The following is a 16,523-nucleotide window of genomic DNA, read 5'->3' on the forward strand; positions in this document are numbered from 1 at the left end:
TATACTGCAAATCAACTGTATTGCAGTACATTGTATAAATGAGCCGACCCTCTAGGCTTAAAGTACCCAAGGTGTCTGAAATAATAGTAAAACAAAAATAAATAAAATTTATAAAAAATTCAAATTTTTCATTAACATAAAATCATAAACTTCTTAGGTGACCCCATGTCCAACCTATCAAAATATTATAATATCATTCCCGGGTGTGAACACCATAACGCAAAATAGCACCCAAATGTCAGAATCACCACTTTTTTGTCATTGATCAAAGGGTCGTACAGTCCCCAAAATGGTATCAATAAAAATGTGAGCTTGTCCTGCAAAAACCCTAACACAGGTACACTGAAATGAATGAAAAAGTTATTGGCATCATACTATGGCAAAACTAAGAATTGGAACTAAAAATGGGAAAGGGTCCGGCAAGTAAAGGGTTAAAGTAAAGGCAGTCTGTATACAGTCCTGTTGGTTCCTCATATACTGGATAAGTTACATAATATCTCTGGAATTCCCCGAATCTATGAGCCCCTATGTCAATGAAGTAGAGGAAATGAAAAGGAATCATAAGCTGGAGCATGCAAAATATAACATTAGTAGTAAGAGCTTGTAGTACAGAACTGCAGGGCTTGTCCACGAACCCTGATATCCTACACCATGTAGTGGTTGTGCTGTGCAGCTTTGCTCCCATGTATTTAAATACCGTATTTTTCAGACTATAAGGCGCACAAAAAAACTATGAGTTTCTTAGAAATCAAAAGTGCGCCTTAGTCTGATGCGCCTTATATATAAAAAGGGGAAGAGCTCCGGGCCAAATAGCCATAGCGCGAACCACGGGACTTCTTCATCTGCCGCCGAACCCGGTGTCATCTCCCTGTCTGACTGCTCACCTCTGCTCCCTGTGTCCTTGCTGCTGCTTGGGGAGGATGGTGCCGAATACGATCTGCGCCTATTCGGGGTGTTGCTCAAATTATCCTGCGTCCTGGCTGCCCTCTGTGAGCTTGCTGTTTGTGTGTGCGGGCGATCGGCGCCATCTTGGCTCGGCTCTATATAGAAGTCCGTGAGTTTGCGGGGGCCTGGGGCGTTCTTTCTTCGTCATGTCCCCCGTCGTAGGTATGCACTCGGGGTGCTGACAGTCGCCGGGTCACTGCTGTGGAGAGTCGCTTTACCAGAGCTGATGACGGAGCAGGATCTCTATGCGACCTCTCCGCTCGGCATCCAAACCACGCCCCCGGACCGCCTTCTAACCTAAGCAGCCGCCTGCGCCTTTTAATCCGGTGCGCCTTATGTATGCACCTAGATGTCTTAGCTGGCCTTTATTCTTAATGCACCTTTTAGTCCGGTGCGCCTTATCATCTGAAAAATACGGTAGGTTCCGTCAGATTATAGAGTGAATGCTATTTAAGTGAAATGAGGAGTAGGAAAAGAGCCTGATCAGTGGAAAAAGAAGTTTTTTCTGAAAAAATAAATTCCACATTTTCAAATATTCACTTGTACCATTGCTTTATTGAATGTTTTATTGAAAAATAACTAAAGGCATTAGTCCTCATGTCGGGAGAACCACTAATCTCCTCCTCTAATGTAGGCTTCAGCTACAAAACTAAAGTAACAAACCTTCTTCCCTTTTCATCATACCCATAAGACTAAAATCAATTTTTATAATTATGCCAATAAGCTTGAAGGGCTCATGGGAGTGTAACCAAAACCCTCCATGCTGCAGATTCACTGGTTGGTACACTGTCTCCGCCTCTGCTCCCTCGTCAATTGCCCCCTCCCTCTGCCTACTGTAATCTCAAACAGTGGTGAGGGAGGTGGAGAAAGTGTAACATCCTGTGAATCCAAAGAACTGAGGGCCTCAGGAAACACCTCATGAGTCATGCAAGCTCATTAACATAATTTTAAAAGTTGATTTTTAAATGAAGGAGGCCATAGATTACATAGATTACTTTAGTAAGCAGCTCCTAGTGCCGAAAATTTGGGTGACAGGTCCTCTTTAGTGAAGATAAAATGAAGACTAACTTTGACTCATTGATCTGGATATATTAGTAGATGTGCTTGTAGATACACACAGCCTGTAGTTGATGATGTTGATGTTCTCCTTTTTAGCTCTGGATACTTAGTAGTGATTCTAATGTGTATGAGGATGTTACTAGGACGTATGTCACTAGAGAGAAACATTGTGACCTTTTATTGCATTCCTTGCAATTCTCTGCTAGAAAAGATAATTAAAAAAGGTGACCTTGGATAAACACTGTTCTGTATTTTCCTCTTTTGTCTTATCTTGTAGCTGCTTTAGTGGTTCCCTGACTGTACAGGAACTGAAGTCTGCACACCATCTCACACGCAAAAAATAAATCTAGAAAATAGACAAAAGGAATATTCAGTGTATAGAGATATACCCAGAGTATTAAAGGGAACCTGTCACCAGGAACTTCATTTTCACCAAAGACAGGTTACAGAATCACATTACACCTGCTTTGCAAGTTTTTAAGAATTTGAATTACAATATAATGGTGTGTTATAACTTACCATGCACTCTGACAGAATCCTCTGTGTAGTCCCAGGGGTTGGTTTGGGTTTGGATGCAAAAAACAACATGTGACTTGTCTGTGCTGCAGACTGCTCAGCTCTCAGCCCCCACCTTTGTGCTCTTGTACAGCTTGTTCCTCCTACTTCTTCAGGGCGGATCGGGGCAATTAATCGCAAAAGCTAGCAATAAGCTAGCATTTGCGATTATTTCAGGGCCTCTGCGCCACTGGTGTTGGGCAGAGGTCCTGATAAATATGCCCCTTTAAGTTACACAACCCTTTCAGCCTCAAGCAAAATATGACTCTTTTTCTGCTCATTTTCACATGAGTTTGGAGGATATTTCTATAGGCAAATCAGTGAGATTTCACATAGAAGGCACTGGTAGTTTAATGGGGTAACCTTGGGTGAAAGGTTTCCTTTAAATTCAAAGCCAACATTGGAAAGAGATAAAATACCAATGGACATCTGGCTCTGGCTTCATATAAAAAAACCCAAAGGTTTCCAGAGTGCTTTTTTCCCGAATTCAGTAGCGTTTTGCATTTAGTACCATAAAATTTAGCAAAAAATAGTGTGGTAAAACCATTTCAACACTACTACAATACAGAGGCAAAAACACCAAAATTCTGCATGAAAACCCAACCTTTTACTAAAGAGAATGTATGAAGTTAGAACCAGGTATGGATCATGAAGTGTAAGTGTAATGCCACACTGGTGGGTGCTGACTAAGGCTACATTCACACTGCCGCATGGGGGACGTATATATGGCCGACGTATATATGGCCGATGGGCGCATGTCTTACGGCGCCATGCGCCATACATTCCTATGGAGAAAGCCGGGGGTGAGCAGCGCTCACCTCCTCCTCCTCTCCCCGTGCACTGACGTGTGCCCGCCATGCTACGGTACGGCGGGCAACAGCAGTGTGCATGTAGCCTTACTCTTTAGTGCTCCTTTAGGAGTGAACATCCCCATTATTGGTGTTCTGAGATATTCTGCTGAGCCATTTCCTTCCCTATGCTACCACCTACTGCTCTGAGTGGGAATATCATGTGCAATATCTTTCTATATATAAAGGGTTAATGTCTTGTTGATGTTTGAAATGTTTCCTTTCCTGAGGAGAGGCAGGCTGTGATTGGTTGGAAGGCTCAGAACATTCCAGACTGTGCAGAAGTTTATAATTACAAGCTCAGTCTTAGCTTCTGAATCTTTGTCTTGCGATTTCAGTGAGATTTTCTACTGACAGATCAATATGCTGCTATTCTGTGCTGCTGATGTACCAGAGCTGACCCGCCTAGATGGAGATTATTTGTCAGCCTAGTTGACCACTGGTCCAGGCTGAGGTTGCTGCTAATACAAAACAATCTTTTCTAAAGTCACAGCCAGCCATCACACAGCTGTGCTTGTTGCCTGTTACTGCTGTTAGTTTTTCAGGTCTTCACTTGCTGTGTGTGTCTGGCCTGCCACTACCATCAGAGGCCTCCCTATAACGGTCTACTGGGGATCTGGCACCTACACCAGGAGTTCCCCAAGGGGAATCCTTCATTGTCAAACAGCCTCCCCCTCTTCTTGCTTCACTTTGACATCCCTGACGGGTGTGGATGAGACCTGCGCTAGGACGATGGTTACTGTGAGACCAGTGGCCTAGCTGTCATCAAGCCAGTCCCTCTGATCCTAGCCTCCAGCTGCCCCCCTCATAAATACAGCCCCGTTGGAGAATGTTGAGTTAGTACCTACAAAAACATATTGTACTTACCTTTTCTTCATAGCAGGGTTACATTGCTAACCATGACACCGAGTGGAATATTGTCAATTAGCATTGGGAATAATTATCAACCTCCTGGTCACACCTGCACCTGTAGAGACATGGGTGATATAGTCACGGTTATTACAACGAACAGCTTGTGCTAGCAAGATCAAGGCCCCTGGGAATACTGACAGCCCTGTACACATATCCTCAATGCAGAAGTTCTGACAGAATTTCTTGTTCAGGGTCATCTACAGACTTCACATATCAGCACATCAGCCAAGGCCATGCGGGAGCCATGTAAGGACAACATCCTCAATGCCTTATGGTGTAGGAGTGGCCAATACATGTTCCCCATAGATGCCCATTCACAATGGGTGGGGAGAATGTAAAAGGGAATAGAAATCTTCATGGGGATTTATCTTCAAATTCTGTGGCCTCCTGTCCTCCATTCTCCTCATGCTGTGGCCTCCTGTCCTCCATCCTTGTCATACTGTGGCCTCATGCCCTCTATCCTCGTCATATTGTGGCTTCCTGTTCTTCAACCTCCTCCTGTGGCCTCCTGCAAATCTTGTGTCTTGGGTTTCTTTGCGCAGCTGCAGTGCTAATCAACTGGCTATGCAATTAAGATTTTAACGCGCATGCGCAAAATTTTCAGAGAGCTGGTACAGTGCAGAGAGGCTCCATTGACGCCTCCAGTAAACTCTTTTTTTTTTTCAACAAATTGTGGGCATTCCTGGATATAAAAAAAACACAGGACAGGACTGTACTTGATCGGACGCACATGTAAGTGTTAGGGGCCTACAATCAGTGGTTCTGAAGGTTGATTTCTTTTAAGAAAATTGTGGATTGTTTTGATAAAAACAAAGATGACACATGTATGTTCTCCATTGTTACAGAAAGCTACTCAAAGAACATCTTCTCCAATTATTCTTCTTTTTTGGGGTTTTGCTAAATGACCCACCAAAAATCTTTCTTCAATACTTCAATCGTTTCACAAGCAAAAAGTATTGCTTGCCATGTGTTTTGCAATTTTTTACATTAATGACCAGACCTCTCTAAAGTCAAATTTCCTATGTCATGACTTTTTCAAGCAAAGATGATTTCTTCTTAATTGCTGGGGATCTTTCCGTGGGAATTCTATACATAATCTGCTTAAAAAATAGGCGCATGGAGAATCTCTGGGCCAGTTTCTGCACCCATTCCCTTCCAGGACCTGCCACTTTGTTTCCCACCCCTTTCAAACTTTTTTATGGTGTGTATTTTTTAGGTATATACAATCTAACAACAGATTATAAGCTAAAATCAGGGTAGTAATTTAATTGTATTCTTGCTAACCACCAGTGGAGGGCGCACTGGGACTATCACTTGTTCCACCTTGACGGATTCACTCAACAAACAACTAAAAGTGAAGCAAAACAGCAGAAAGAACATAAAACATTGTGGGTATTGGGAAAGGTCTGGACATGTGATTAGTAGCCACAACAGCCAAATGCTGCACATTCCTACACAAACATGCGGCCAAGTGCCCGGAGACATCAAAGTCAGGCCTTTTCTTTTAAATTTTTAATCTATTTTTACTGAGGTCCATAAAGAGCTTTCCTGACCTCTTTTGCTGTGTAGACATGCCAGGCATTAACATGTAACTGCGGCAGCAATTTCCTGGCAATTCCCTTGTACAGGCAGGTGTTGATGTTCTGCAGTTGTCATGTTGATGCACAGGGAGCTAAAAACACTTCTCTATTGTTGTTGAGGTTATTTCATGTTGATGGTACATGACCACTTCTGCCATTCACTGGCCTAGTCATTGGGGCACATTTACTAAGGGTCCGTCGGACGCATTTCCGTTGTGTTTCCTGAATGTTTCCGTTTTGCGCTGAATTGCTCGAGGATTTTGGCGCACGTGATTGGTTTTTGGCGCATCGGTGCCTGCCTTCATGTGACACAAACTGATTCGGACAAACCGCGGAATTTAAAAATCAAATTGTGTTGCAAGATCAGCACTTACATGCACCGGGAAGAAGAAGGTGAACTCCGGCGGACCTGAGTGGGGAAGTGACACATGCAGGAAATTGGACGCACGATCTTAGTGAATTGCGTCAGCTCCGAATCCTCGTTGGTCATTCCGGATTGCCGGCGTCAACGGGAAGGGTAAGTAATTGTGCCCCATTGTGTCACAGTGCGCGTTGACAGTGGTAGTTGGTTGTGCCATCAATGTGATATCACTTCTGCAAGTGACAGGGATTTATCAGGTAAGAACCACCATTTATTTTCTAAATCTGGGAAACCCCTTTCACACTCGAACAGTTTAAGGAAATGCCATTGTATTAGTGAACAATGGCTGTATCTGTATCTCTGGACAGTCATGTTGTCAATTATAGAACTAATCTGGATAACATCAGTCCTGAAAATAGTGTTCACAAAAAAGCTGCTTTACCCCTATTATCATATAGTTATAATTTTTATCCAATTTAGATATAGTGGGATATTCACTATGTATAATGTAGGGATAAGATTACTTGTTTAGGATTACATCTATCAGGTTAGGTCTCTGAATTCCAAAACGCCACATTTCAAAGCCGGAGCCAATGCACAGGCAGCCACCTGCAGCGGCGCCATCTTGACATGGCATCTTTTCTAAGTGCTACCACAAGTCCACAAGATTGGGAGTTGCTTTTCTGATAATTTGAAAGACAAGAATTTGACATGTTCTCATATATAAAGTCCCTTTTTCCCTTTTGGTTCAATTCTGGTATAATTCTTGTGTGCACTTAAATAGCAGCACTTGGAAAAGATACACTGGGTAAGACCATGGTCAGGTTTAAGTCTGCAATTTATACACCCAGGACAAATTAGTTAAAACTAATCAAGAGGAGCGGAGAGCAGTGAAAGGAGTCAGGAAATCTCCAAGGAGAACAGGGAAAGAGATATGCACTTACAAATACCAATAAACATTAGAGGTGCAGAGAAACAAGAGATGCTGGGACTTTTGGTGCCAAATTAAGCGGACCAACCAATGAATATGAAAGGTGCAGAGAAAAACAAGAGATCTGGTGGTAACGACTGATGCAGCTCCAATGGTTCTGTTGTGGTTCTGCACAATGGGGCAGATTTACTTAACCGGTCCATTCGCGATGCAGCGGCGCGTTCTCTGTGAAGGATTCGGGTCTTCCGGCGACTCACTAAGGTAGTGCGCCCGATGTCCACTAGGTTTTGCTGCTGCGCTGAAGTCCGTCGGAGTTCACTGGAGTTCACGAAGCTATCGTGGGTGCAGGTAAGTGCGTGTCAAGCGACACTTTAAAAAAAAAAAAAAAATATGCGTTTTTCCGAATCCGTCAGGTTTTCTTACGGCCACGCCCCCCAATTTCCGCCGTGTGCATGCCGGCGCCGATGCGCCACTATCCGATCGCGTGCGCCAAAACCCCGGGGCAATTCAGGGAAAATTGGCGCAAAACAGTAAAATTCGGATAAACCGACGGAAAAACGCGATTCAGGCCCTTAGTAAATGACCCCCAATGTCTAAAGGTAAGTCAGTTCTGGACCAAACCTAGACCTCTCTGCAGGAATGCGCTTTGCAGGCCTCTCTGTATCACTCATGAACTTCATTGTTCTTGCTCCAGTGATGGAGAACAGCACATGAGATACTCAACAATTAAGGTTTAGTCTGGCTGGAAGCATCTATAGTATCTATGTGTTTGGGAGGGGTAATCAGGGCTCTCATTGTCAATCAATGTGTGTGGGTGGGGTAATAAGGACTATCACTATCAATCACTTTGTGTGGGCGGAGTAATCAGGACTATCACTGTCAATCAGTATGTGTGGGTGGAGTAATCAGGACTTTCGAGTCCTGTCGAGAATTATTCTGCTTTATATTCATAATACTTGCACCGAATCCTATAGACCCATATAACATAGAACTCAGCTTCTCTCACTTCAACATATGCTGATCTCAAATAGGGATGCAGAAATCATCTGACTGGTTTACCTATAATATCATTTTATTCCCTTTTACTTTCTTTCCACATACTATGAAATCTTTTTCATCTTCTTAAATATTTCTACAAACAACGGCATCTACTCATTTGCGCCAGAGATTTTCATAATGATTTTCCAAATGATAAATAACATTGATTAACTTGTGACAAGGGCACCTATTAAGTGGTTGAATGAATAAGGAGGCAAGAGAACAGACATTTCATAAAGATCATGTGTTGTAAACATTGGAAATGCGAGGATCTGAGAAAGCCTGATAAGGGCCAAATTTATTTGCAAGGCCACTGGTTCAGAGCATCTGCTAAGCAGCAGGTCTTGTCCCGTTAAGAAATAGTTAGTTACTCCTAAAAGTGGTCCAAATAAAGGGAACAAATGAATCTGTGGCAGGGTCTTGGCAATCTACTGGTTTTAGCAAAAGGAGTGAAGGCTTGTTGGAACAATCCCACAGAAGACCTACAGAAGCACAAATTCCTGAAGGCCTAATGCTGGCTATAATAAAGAGGTCATAGCTTATAACTTACTGTGTATGGGGGTCATAGTGGTCTAAATACTAGTTATGAACATTGCATCAAGTACCAACAATGGGTTGAGGAGCATCAGAACTGAACCAAGAGAGCAGCTAGGTCTGCGGAATCACATTTTCCTAACATCATGTTGATGGTGAAGTATGTTGTTTATCAAGGGAAGAGATGGCACTAGGATGCAATTTGAAAAGAAGACAAGCCAGTGGAAGCTGTGTGGAGCTTCTGGTGATGTTTTACTGGGATTCTTTGGGTAGATGACCATGACCTTACTACCTATGTAATCATTGTAGAGACCAAGTACCCACACATGGTAGTGGTTTTTCATCTCAGCTGGGTAAAGACCTCGGTTAACTGCAAAAAATGTTCAAGAATGGTTTGAGGAACATTGCAAAAAGTTCAAGGTGATGTCTTGTTCTTCATATTTTCCAGATCTCAATTTGATTAAGCAACTGTGGGATTTTCTGGAAAATAAATCTGATCCATTGAGGCCTTCCTTCACAGCTAAAGAAATCCTAAGTTCTGCCCCTAATGTCTGGGTGCAAGATTCCAGAGGTTACCTTCAGATTTCTTGTGAAGTCCTTAAAGTTGACATAAAGGAGCCTCCAAAATATTAGCTATGGCCATGTTTTACTGTTATGGATGATCCGTGAAGCTACCCAAAAGGTTGATTCCTCGTTATGACATTTGTGTCTCCAAACTACACGGTAAAATCCCTGTCTGTCAGATTCTCTAAAAGAAAATGACTGGTTAGATCCTAGCACCTTGGGGCTAAATGACTGAGCAGTGGAAAGGTTAAACTGGTGCTGTATGCCATTAGAAAGTTCATTTCACATCTAATTAGCTAAGAGCGGTTTGTTCTTCTGAAGTGGAAAAGCACAATGACTTGTAGAATAAGTCCGCAGGGAGCCATCTGATCTTGTAGGCTTGAAGGAGTGAGGGGGCTGCAAGGTTACCAGACGGTATGGAGAGGGTGCGCTGCTGTGAAATACAGATATGATGTAGAAGAGATGATGGAGGAAGGATGGAGTTAAACCTGGGAGGCATGGAGATGCTGAATAAATGGGCAGTGGTTGGCACGCTGTGTTGGGGGGCTTTATATGTTTCTGTTTATAGGAGTTGAAGGAAAGCAGTAAACAATGAGGTCCTTTACAGGAGCCTGGTGATTGCCCGGTGTTATCTTGGCATCAGGGGATGTTGGCAGGGGAGACAGGGAAGTAAACACTGAGTAAATTAGTGTAAAATGTGTGTGTGAGGCCTCAGCCAGGAGTGTGAATTGCAATGGAGCTGATTCCTGCACAGGGATAGAGGAGGAGAGTGTATTCAAATTAGGCAGAAAGTGAGGGAATAAGGAGAGATCCATGAACTATTAGAAGAGAAGAAGACTATTTATTTATCTATCCATCCATAGATTCATTCTATTTATACACATATCTATCTACTTGTAATAATAAATCTTTAAATAATAAAAACATTTATCATAATCCAGAGGCCTTGCCTCTCTTCACGCTGCTCCACGCCACTTTGGTGGCCAGGAATTGCACCTGTTTTGGGGCTTGTACAGCAGAAAACTGTCACACACGCTCTGATAAATGTACTCCTTTATTTATATAGCACCATCATATTCTGCAGCACTTTACAGATCAATACTTGCCTATTACCCATCTATCCTCCCCATCTGTCTATCTATTCTCCTATCTATCTATAGATCCATTAAACTATCTCTCTATTTCTCTCTGTCCATTCTTAAATGTATCTATCCATCTTATCTATCTGAATGAATCCATCTATTGATTGACACATCCAACTATAGATTCATTCATTCTTCCATATCTATATATCCTCCATTCGTCTGTCAATTTAATTATCTATCCATAGATCCATTAAACTATCTCACTATTTCTCTCCATCCATCGTTAACTATATTTATCTGAATGAATCCATCAATTAATTGATACATCCAACTATGGATTCATTAATTCCATATATATCTATTTATCCATCCTCCATTTGTCTTTCTATTCAATTATCCATACATAGATCCATTAAGCTATCTCCCTCTATTTCTATCTATCTATCTATCTATCTATCTATCTATCTATCTATCTATCTCATACCTATCTTATATATATAGATACATCTGACAATTTCTCTCCCTCTACTTCTATCCACTCATCCATAAATTGTATATATGTCCACAGAAGAAGCAGCTCTCCAAAAATAAGGAGAACAAGTTGGTGAAGTTTATTACATGGCTGGATGCAGCATTTTGGTGTTAAACCTTCTATAATCTATCTATCTATCTATCTATCTATCTATCTATCTATCTATCTATCTATCTATCTATTCAACCATTTATCTATTCAATCTCCCTATTATTTTCCTTCCCTCCATAAGCCTAGCTATACAGTATATATTCTATCTATCCATCCATCTCTTTCCCCATCTCTCCCATGTTTTCATGGTGCGCATTTCCTTCCGTGCCCCCTGACACCATCACATCATCTCTGTCCAGTAGTCCGTGTTATCCATCTACAGAATAGAAATTGCTTTTGGAATGAGCAATATTGTCGGTCCACATGGGGTTTGGAGATTACAGGCAATAATGGAATTTGAGAAATGAAGCGGGGCCAAATCTGTTAACCCTTTCCAGGACATTATTCACACCTAGTATTATGTTTTTCATTCCCTGAGCGCATCCTCTGTGGAAATCTTGGCACCTGATTGTGGTGGTAGGGTGGGTGGGAGGGAGGTTCGATCATTCCTTCTGTCTGTACCCACATATACCAGGAAGTTGCACATCCTCCTTCTGCTGCTATTCTGAGAAGTGTGAGGATCTCCCCAAGCGCAGACATATAGAAGATGTATATCTCTATATATAACCACAGCCGTGCAGACACACATATATTAATAAGGAGTGGGCTAGCTTCACATCTGCGTTGGAGGCTCCGTCTAAAGCTTCCGATACAAATCCTGGAAAAAATAGCAAGCCACTCAGTGCTGTTATCCAGGTACTGTGAGTTAATCTCGGATGCCCTTCAATGCCGGGGTCATGGATTTTCCAATAGGGCATCCAATTTGGAAGCTGTTCTCTTATCTTTGGGGAAGGGATATACCATATATATATCAAGTATATAAATGATAAGAAACTAAAAACAGAGAGTGTGGGTCCCCTTAGAAATAACATGGGAGTCATGGTGGAAGGAGATGAGGAAAGGGCCAATCTACTGAATGTCGCCTTCTCAACTGTCTTTACCCAGGAAAATCCCCTGGTGGAAGACACAATGAGGAATAATGTAAATTCTTTTTGGAATGTCAACAGTTTAACCCAGGAAGAGGTACGGCGCCGCCTCGCAACCACTAAGATAGATAAATCACCGGGGCCAGATGGCATACACCCCCGGGTTCTTCATGAATTATGTACGGTGACAGACAGACCGTTATTTTTAATATTTGAAGATTCACTGAGGACTGGTTATGTTCCACAGGACTGGCGCATAGCAAATGTGGTACCAATATACAAAAAAGGATCAAATAGCGATCCTGGAAACTACAGACCCGTGAGTCTAACTGCTGTGGTGGGGAAAATATTTGAGGGGTTTGTTAGAGATGCTATCCTGGAGTATCTCACTGTGCACAACCTTATAACCCAGCGTCAGCATGGGTTTATGAGAGATTGGTCCTGTCAGACTAATCTGATTGGTTTCTACGAGGAGGTAAGTTTAAGACTGGATCTGGGGGATGCTGTGGATGTTGTATATCTGGACTTTTCAAAGGCATTTGACACCGTGCCACATAAAAGGTTGGTATATAAAATGAGACTGCTGGGAATAGGAGAAAATCTGTGTATTTGGGTAAGTAATTGGCTTAGTGATAGAAAACAGAGGGTGGTCATTAATGGCACATTCTCAGATTGGGTTGATGTTACCAGTGGAGTGCCACAGGGGTCAGTATTGGGGTCACTTCTTTTTAATATTATTATTAATGACATTGTAGTGGGTTTACACAGTCAAGTTTCAATATTTGCAGATGATACTAAGCTGTGTAAAGTAATAAATACTGAGGTCGATAGTTTAGCATTACAGAGGGATTTGTGGAAGCTTGAGGAGTGGGCAGAGAAATGGTTGATGAGGTTTAATGTAGATAAATGTAAAGTTATGCACTTGGGCCATGGAAACAAAAAGTATAATTATGTTCTAAACGGTCAATTACTTAGTAAAACTGGAGCTGAAAAGGACTTGGGGGTATTGGTGGATGGTAAACTTAATTTTAGTGACCAGAGCCAGGCGGCTGCTGCTAAAGCAAATAAAATTTTGGGATGTATCAAGAGAGGAATAGATTCTCATAATAAAGACATAGGGGGATATTTATCAGGACCTCTGCGCACCGCCAGTGGCGCAGAGGCCCTGAAATAATCGCAAATGCTAGCTTATTGCTAGCTTTTGCAATTATTTTCCCCAATCCGCCACCTTCACGCCAGTGGGGCGTGAAGGGGGGGCGCGGCCGGATGGGAGTGGGCCGGCGCAGGGCGTTACTGTCCCCGCGCCTGCGCACTTGCTGCTGCCGGCGACTTTTCATACGTGAAAAGTCGCCGGTTGCGTTTTTTTTACGCCAGGCCCTGCCTGGCGTAGGATAAACGCTGCGCAATTGGCAGCCCGATACATCAAGAGGCAGAAGCCTCTTCATGTATCGGGCTGCAAATTTGCAGCGGCGGGGCTATCATACACTGGCGCACGAGCGCCAGCGTATGATAAATATCCCCCATAGTTTTGCCCTTATACAAATCCCTGGTCAGACCACACATGGAATATTGTGTACAGTTATGGGCACCAGTGTATAAAAAGGATATAGTAGAGCTGGAACGGGTGTAGAGGAGAGCAACCAGGATTATTAGAGGAATTGGGGGATTAGAATACACTGACAGATTACAAAATTTGGGATTATTCAGTTTAGAAAAAAGACAACTGAGGGGAGACCTTATTACAATGTACAAATACCTGAACGGACAGTACAAGGATCTCTCCAAAGATCTTTTTATACCTCGGCCTGTGACCAGGACAAGGGGGCATCCTCTACGCCTAGAGGAGAGGCGATTCTACCATCACCATAGACAAAGGTTCTTTACTGTAAGAGCAGTGAGACTATGGAACTCTCTGCCGCAGGAGGTTGTTATGGCCGACTCTATGTACATGTTCAAGAGAGGCCTGGATGCCTTTCTGGAGAGAAAAAATATCACGGTTTATGGGGATAAAACATTTATTTAATTCTTAAAGGTTGGACTTAATGGACTTGCGTCTTTTTCCAGCCCTATATACTATGATACTATGTTTATTTGCTTTAATAAACCCCCCAGCGGAGAATCAATGTCAAAAATCTGTGAAATTGCTATTTCATGTAGCCATAGATTCGATGACATGTGAGGTCTGCATCTAATTTCCTATCCAGGATTGGAGACAACTGGTGTAGATCTTTTAACAATAATTTATTTGTTATTCTGGCCGGATGGCATTTCATTTTCTGTCGTCTCTTGTGCAAATAGAGATAAATGTTAAAGGAAGGGCAAGAAATTTGTATTTGTCATATGGCTGCAGATTGGTGAGATTGTGAAAAACTGAAGGGCGCATACTCAAGTAAGGGAAGGGAATATCATTTGTAGACTTTTACAGACTGGAAAACATTATTATGAGTTGCAATAAATGCCTTAAAAATTAAACATTTTAGTTAACATTTACTTTTAATTATGTATATCTCAAGTTTTAAAGGGTTTCTCCGGGATTGACGAAAAAAGAGGTTGTGGCTTATCAGTACTAAATGATGGAGCATGTGGCAACCGGATACTACACGAATCTGCATAGATGATGTTACTTCAACACAATTTTTGGGGAGAGATTTATCAGAAGTGTCTGAGAGCAGAACTGTTCTAGTTGCCCATGGGAACCAATCAGAGCTCAGCTTTCATTTTCCCACAGCTGTTTATGAAACTTAAGCTGAACTCTGATTGGTTTCCATGGGCAACTAGTATAGTTTTACCTCAGACTCTTGCAATAAATCTCTCTGTTTATGAGTAACACGCAGCACAGACGTCTTGGCGCCATTTTCACACCTTGTGGCTTTGCTTCCAGGAGACATAGTTCACAAAGCCTACCTCCGTTTTATAACTTCCGTCATCACTGAACTTTTCCTGTTTTTCTTTCCATATATTAGTGTAGCTGATTAAGCTGTTATCTGACTCACTTCTTGGTTAAGGAAATTAGTATTTTCTTGTGAATACATGTATTAATCACTAATTCTCAGACAATATCTTTGCAGCCACCATGGCAGCCTTGGCACCTGGTTACTCTTTGATGAGAAATGTAAAGGAGCAGTCTCTGTCTTAAAGGATGTGGCCGTTTCTTTCATATTTTGGTTTCCTGCTTCTGGCAGGACCAGCAGAGAGGCTTCCAGATCTAACCTGTGAAAAATATAGCAACACTGCGTCATGTACACCAGAATCTGCATATAGAATCCACCAGGCCTACATATAGTGCCATAGGGCTAATATAGGAAGCAGTGGCGTAACTAGGAGAGACGGGGCCCCCTAGCAGTGCAACTGCATGGGGCCCCCCTTCCCACTTAAAAAATATACATATTAGTATACCAACACATGCGAGTTACAATCGCATATAAATACACTCATGTGCACACACAGCATATACACACACATACAGTGTACACAGACACCATATACACTGCACAGATACCGCATATATACATCACAGTATATGTTGTATGCATATTATGCTGGACATTTGCAGTACAATATAGATATAATGGTGCATATTCTCCATTCTTTATTGAGTCAGGTCGGATGATGGGGCCCCAAGACACTGTGGGCCCCATAGCGGCTGCTATGGCTGCTACCACTGTAGTTACGCCCCTGATAGGAAAACTTGATTAACAGAACCCCCTCTGATGCCAAGTAGAAAAGGTCTACCTCTAATAGGAGATATGGAAATCAATATGTGGGGGGTAATATTCAGCTCCCATGTCTCGGGATAGAGAACAAGAAGCAAGAGACTCACAGGTTGTCGTAAAACCATTTGTGCCTGTAAGGGAAGCCAGGCGGAATTTCTTTTGCCGGTGGCTCCTCTGCCCACTTATCGGATCACTCCCACCGTAAACCTGCAATTCTGATAATAGAAGTGTGACATGGGAATATAAATAGGCTTATTATAGTCCGCCGTGTTCTGCTGCAATGAGAATTCAGTCACATAAGACATTTTCCCTGGTTGGGCTCACAATGTTATTATCCTGCTCCAGAGACAAACACTCCTATAGAGAGATTTCACATGAAACCAGCAGTGTATAAAGGCTTGAATGGAAATCAATAATCCTACATGTGAAAAACCTTCAGCTGTTCTCCTTACCGGATTTGACCTGTCAGACTGAGTTTCCTTGAGCCACCAGACAATATTTAAAGTCTATTAAATAGACCCTAGTAGCCCCCAAATTGGGTTGTCATCTGCTTGACCTTTGAGGGTCAAGTATTGGTTTAGAGTCTGTGCCCACTAGTGGATCTTTTGATACTCTGGTGGGGCAGTCCGACACTGCCTGAATATGCAAAACATCAGTAACCACCATCTCTACCTCCAACCATCTCCAAATCTTCACACCCATTAATCCTTGTTGATCCTCTGATTCCGGCACAGTTCTCATTTTTATTACTGCTCCCCAGAAATTATTACTGTTAGCTTTGACACCCAAT

The sequence above is a fragment of the Engystomops pustulosus genome, chromosome 6 (assembly GCF_040894005.1).
Source record: "Engystomops pustulosus chromosome 6, aEngPut4.maternal, whole genome shotgun sequence".
NCBI lineage: Eukaryota > Metazoa > Chordata > Amphibia > Anura > Leptodactylidae > Engystomops > Engystomops pustulosus.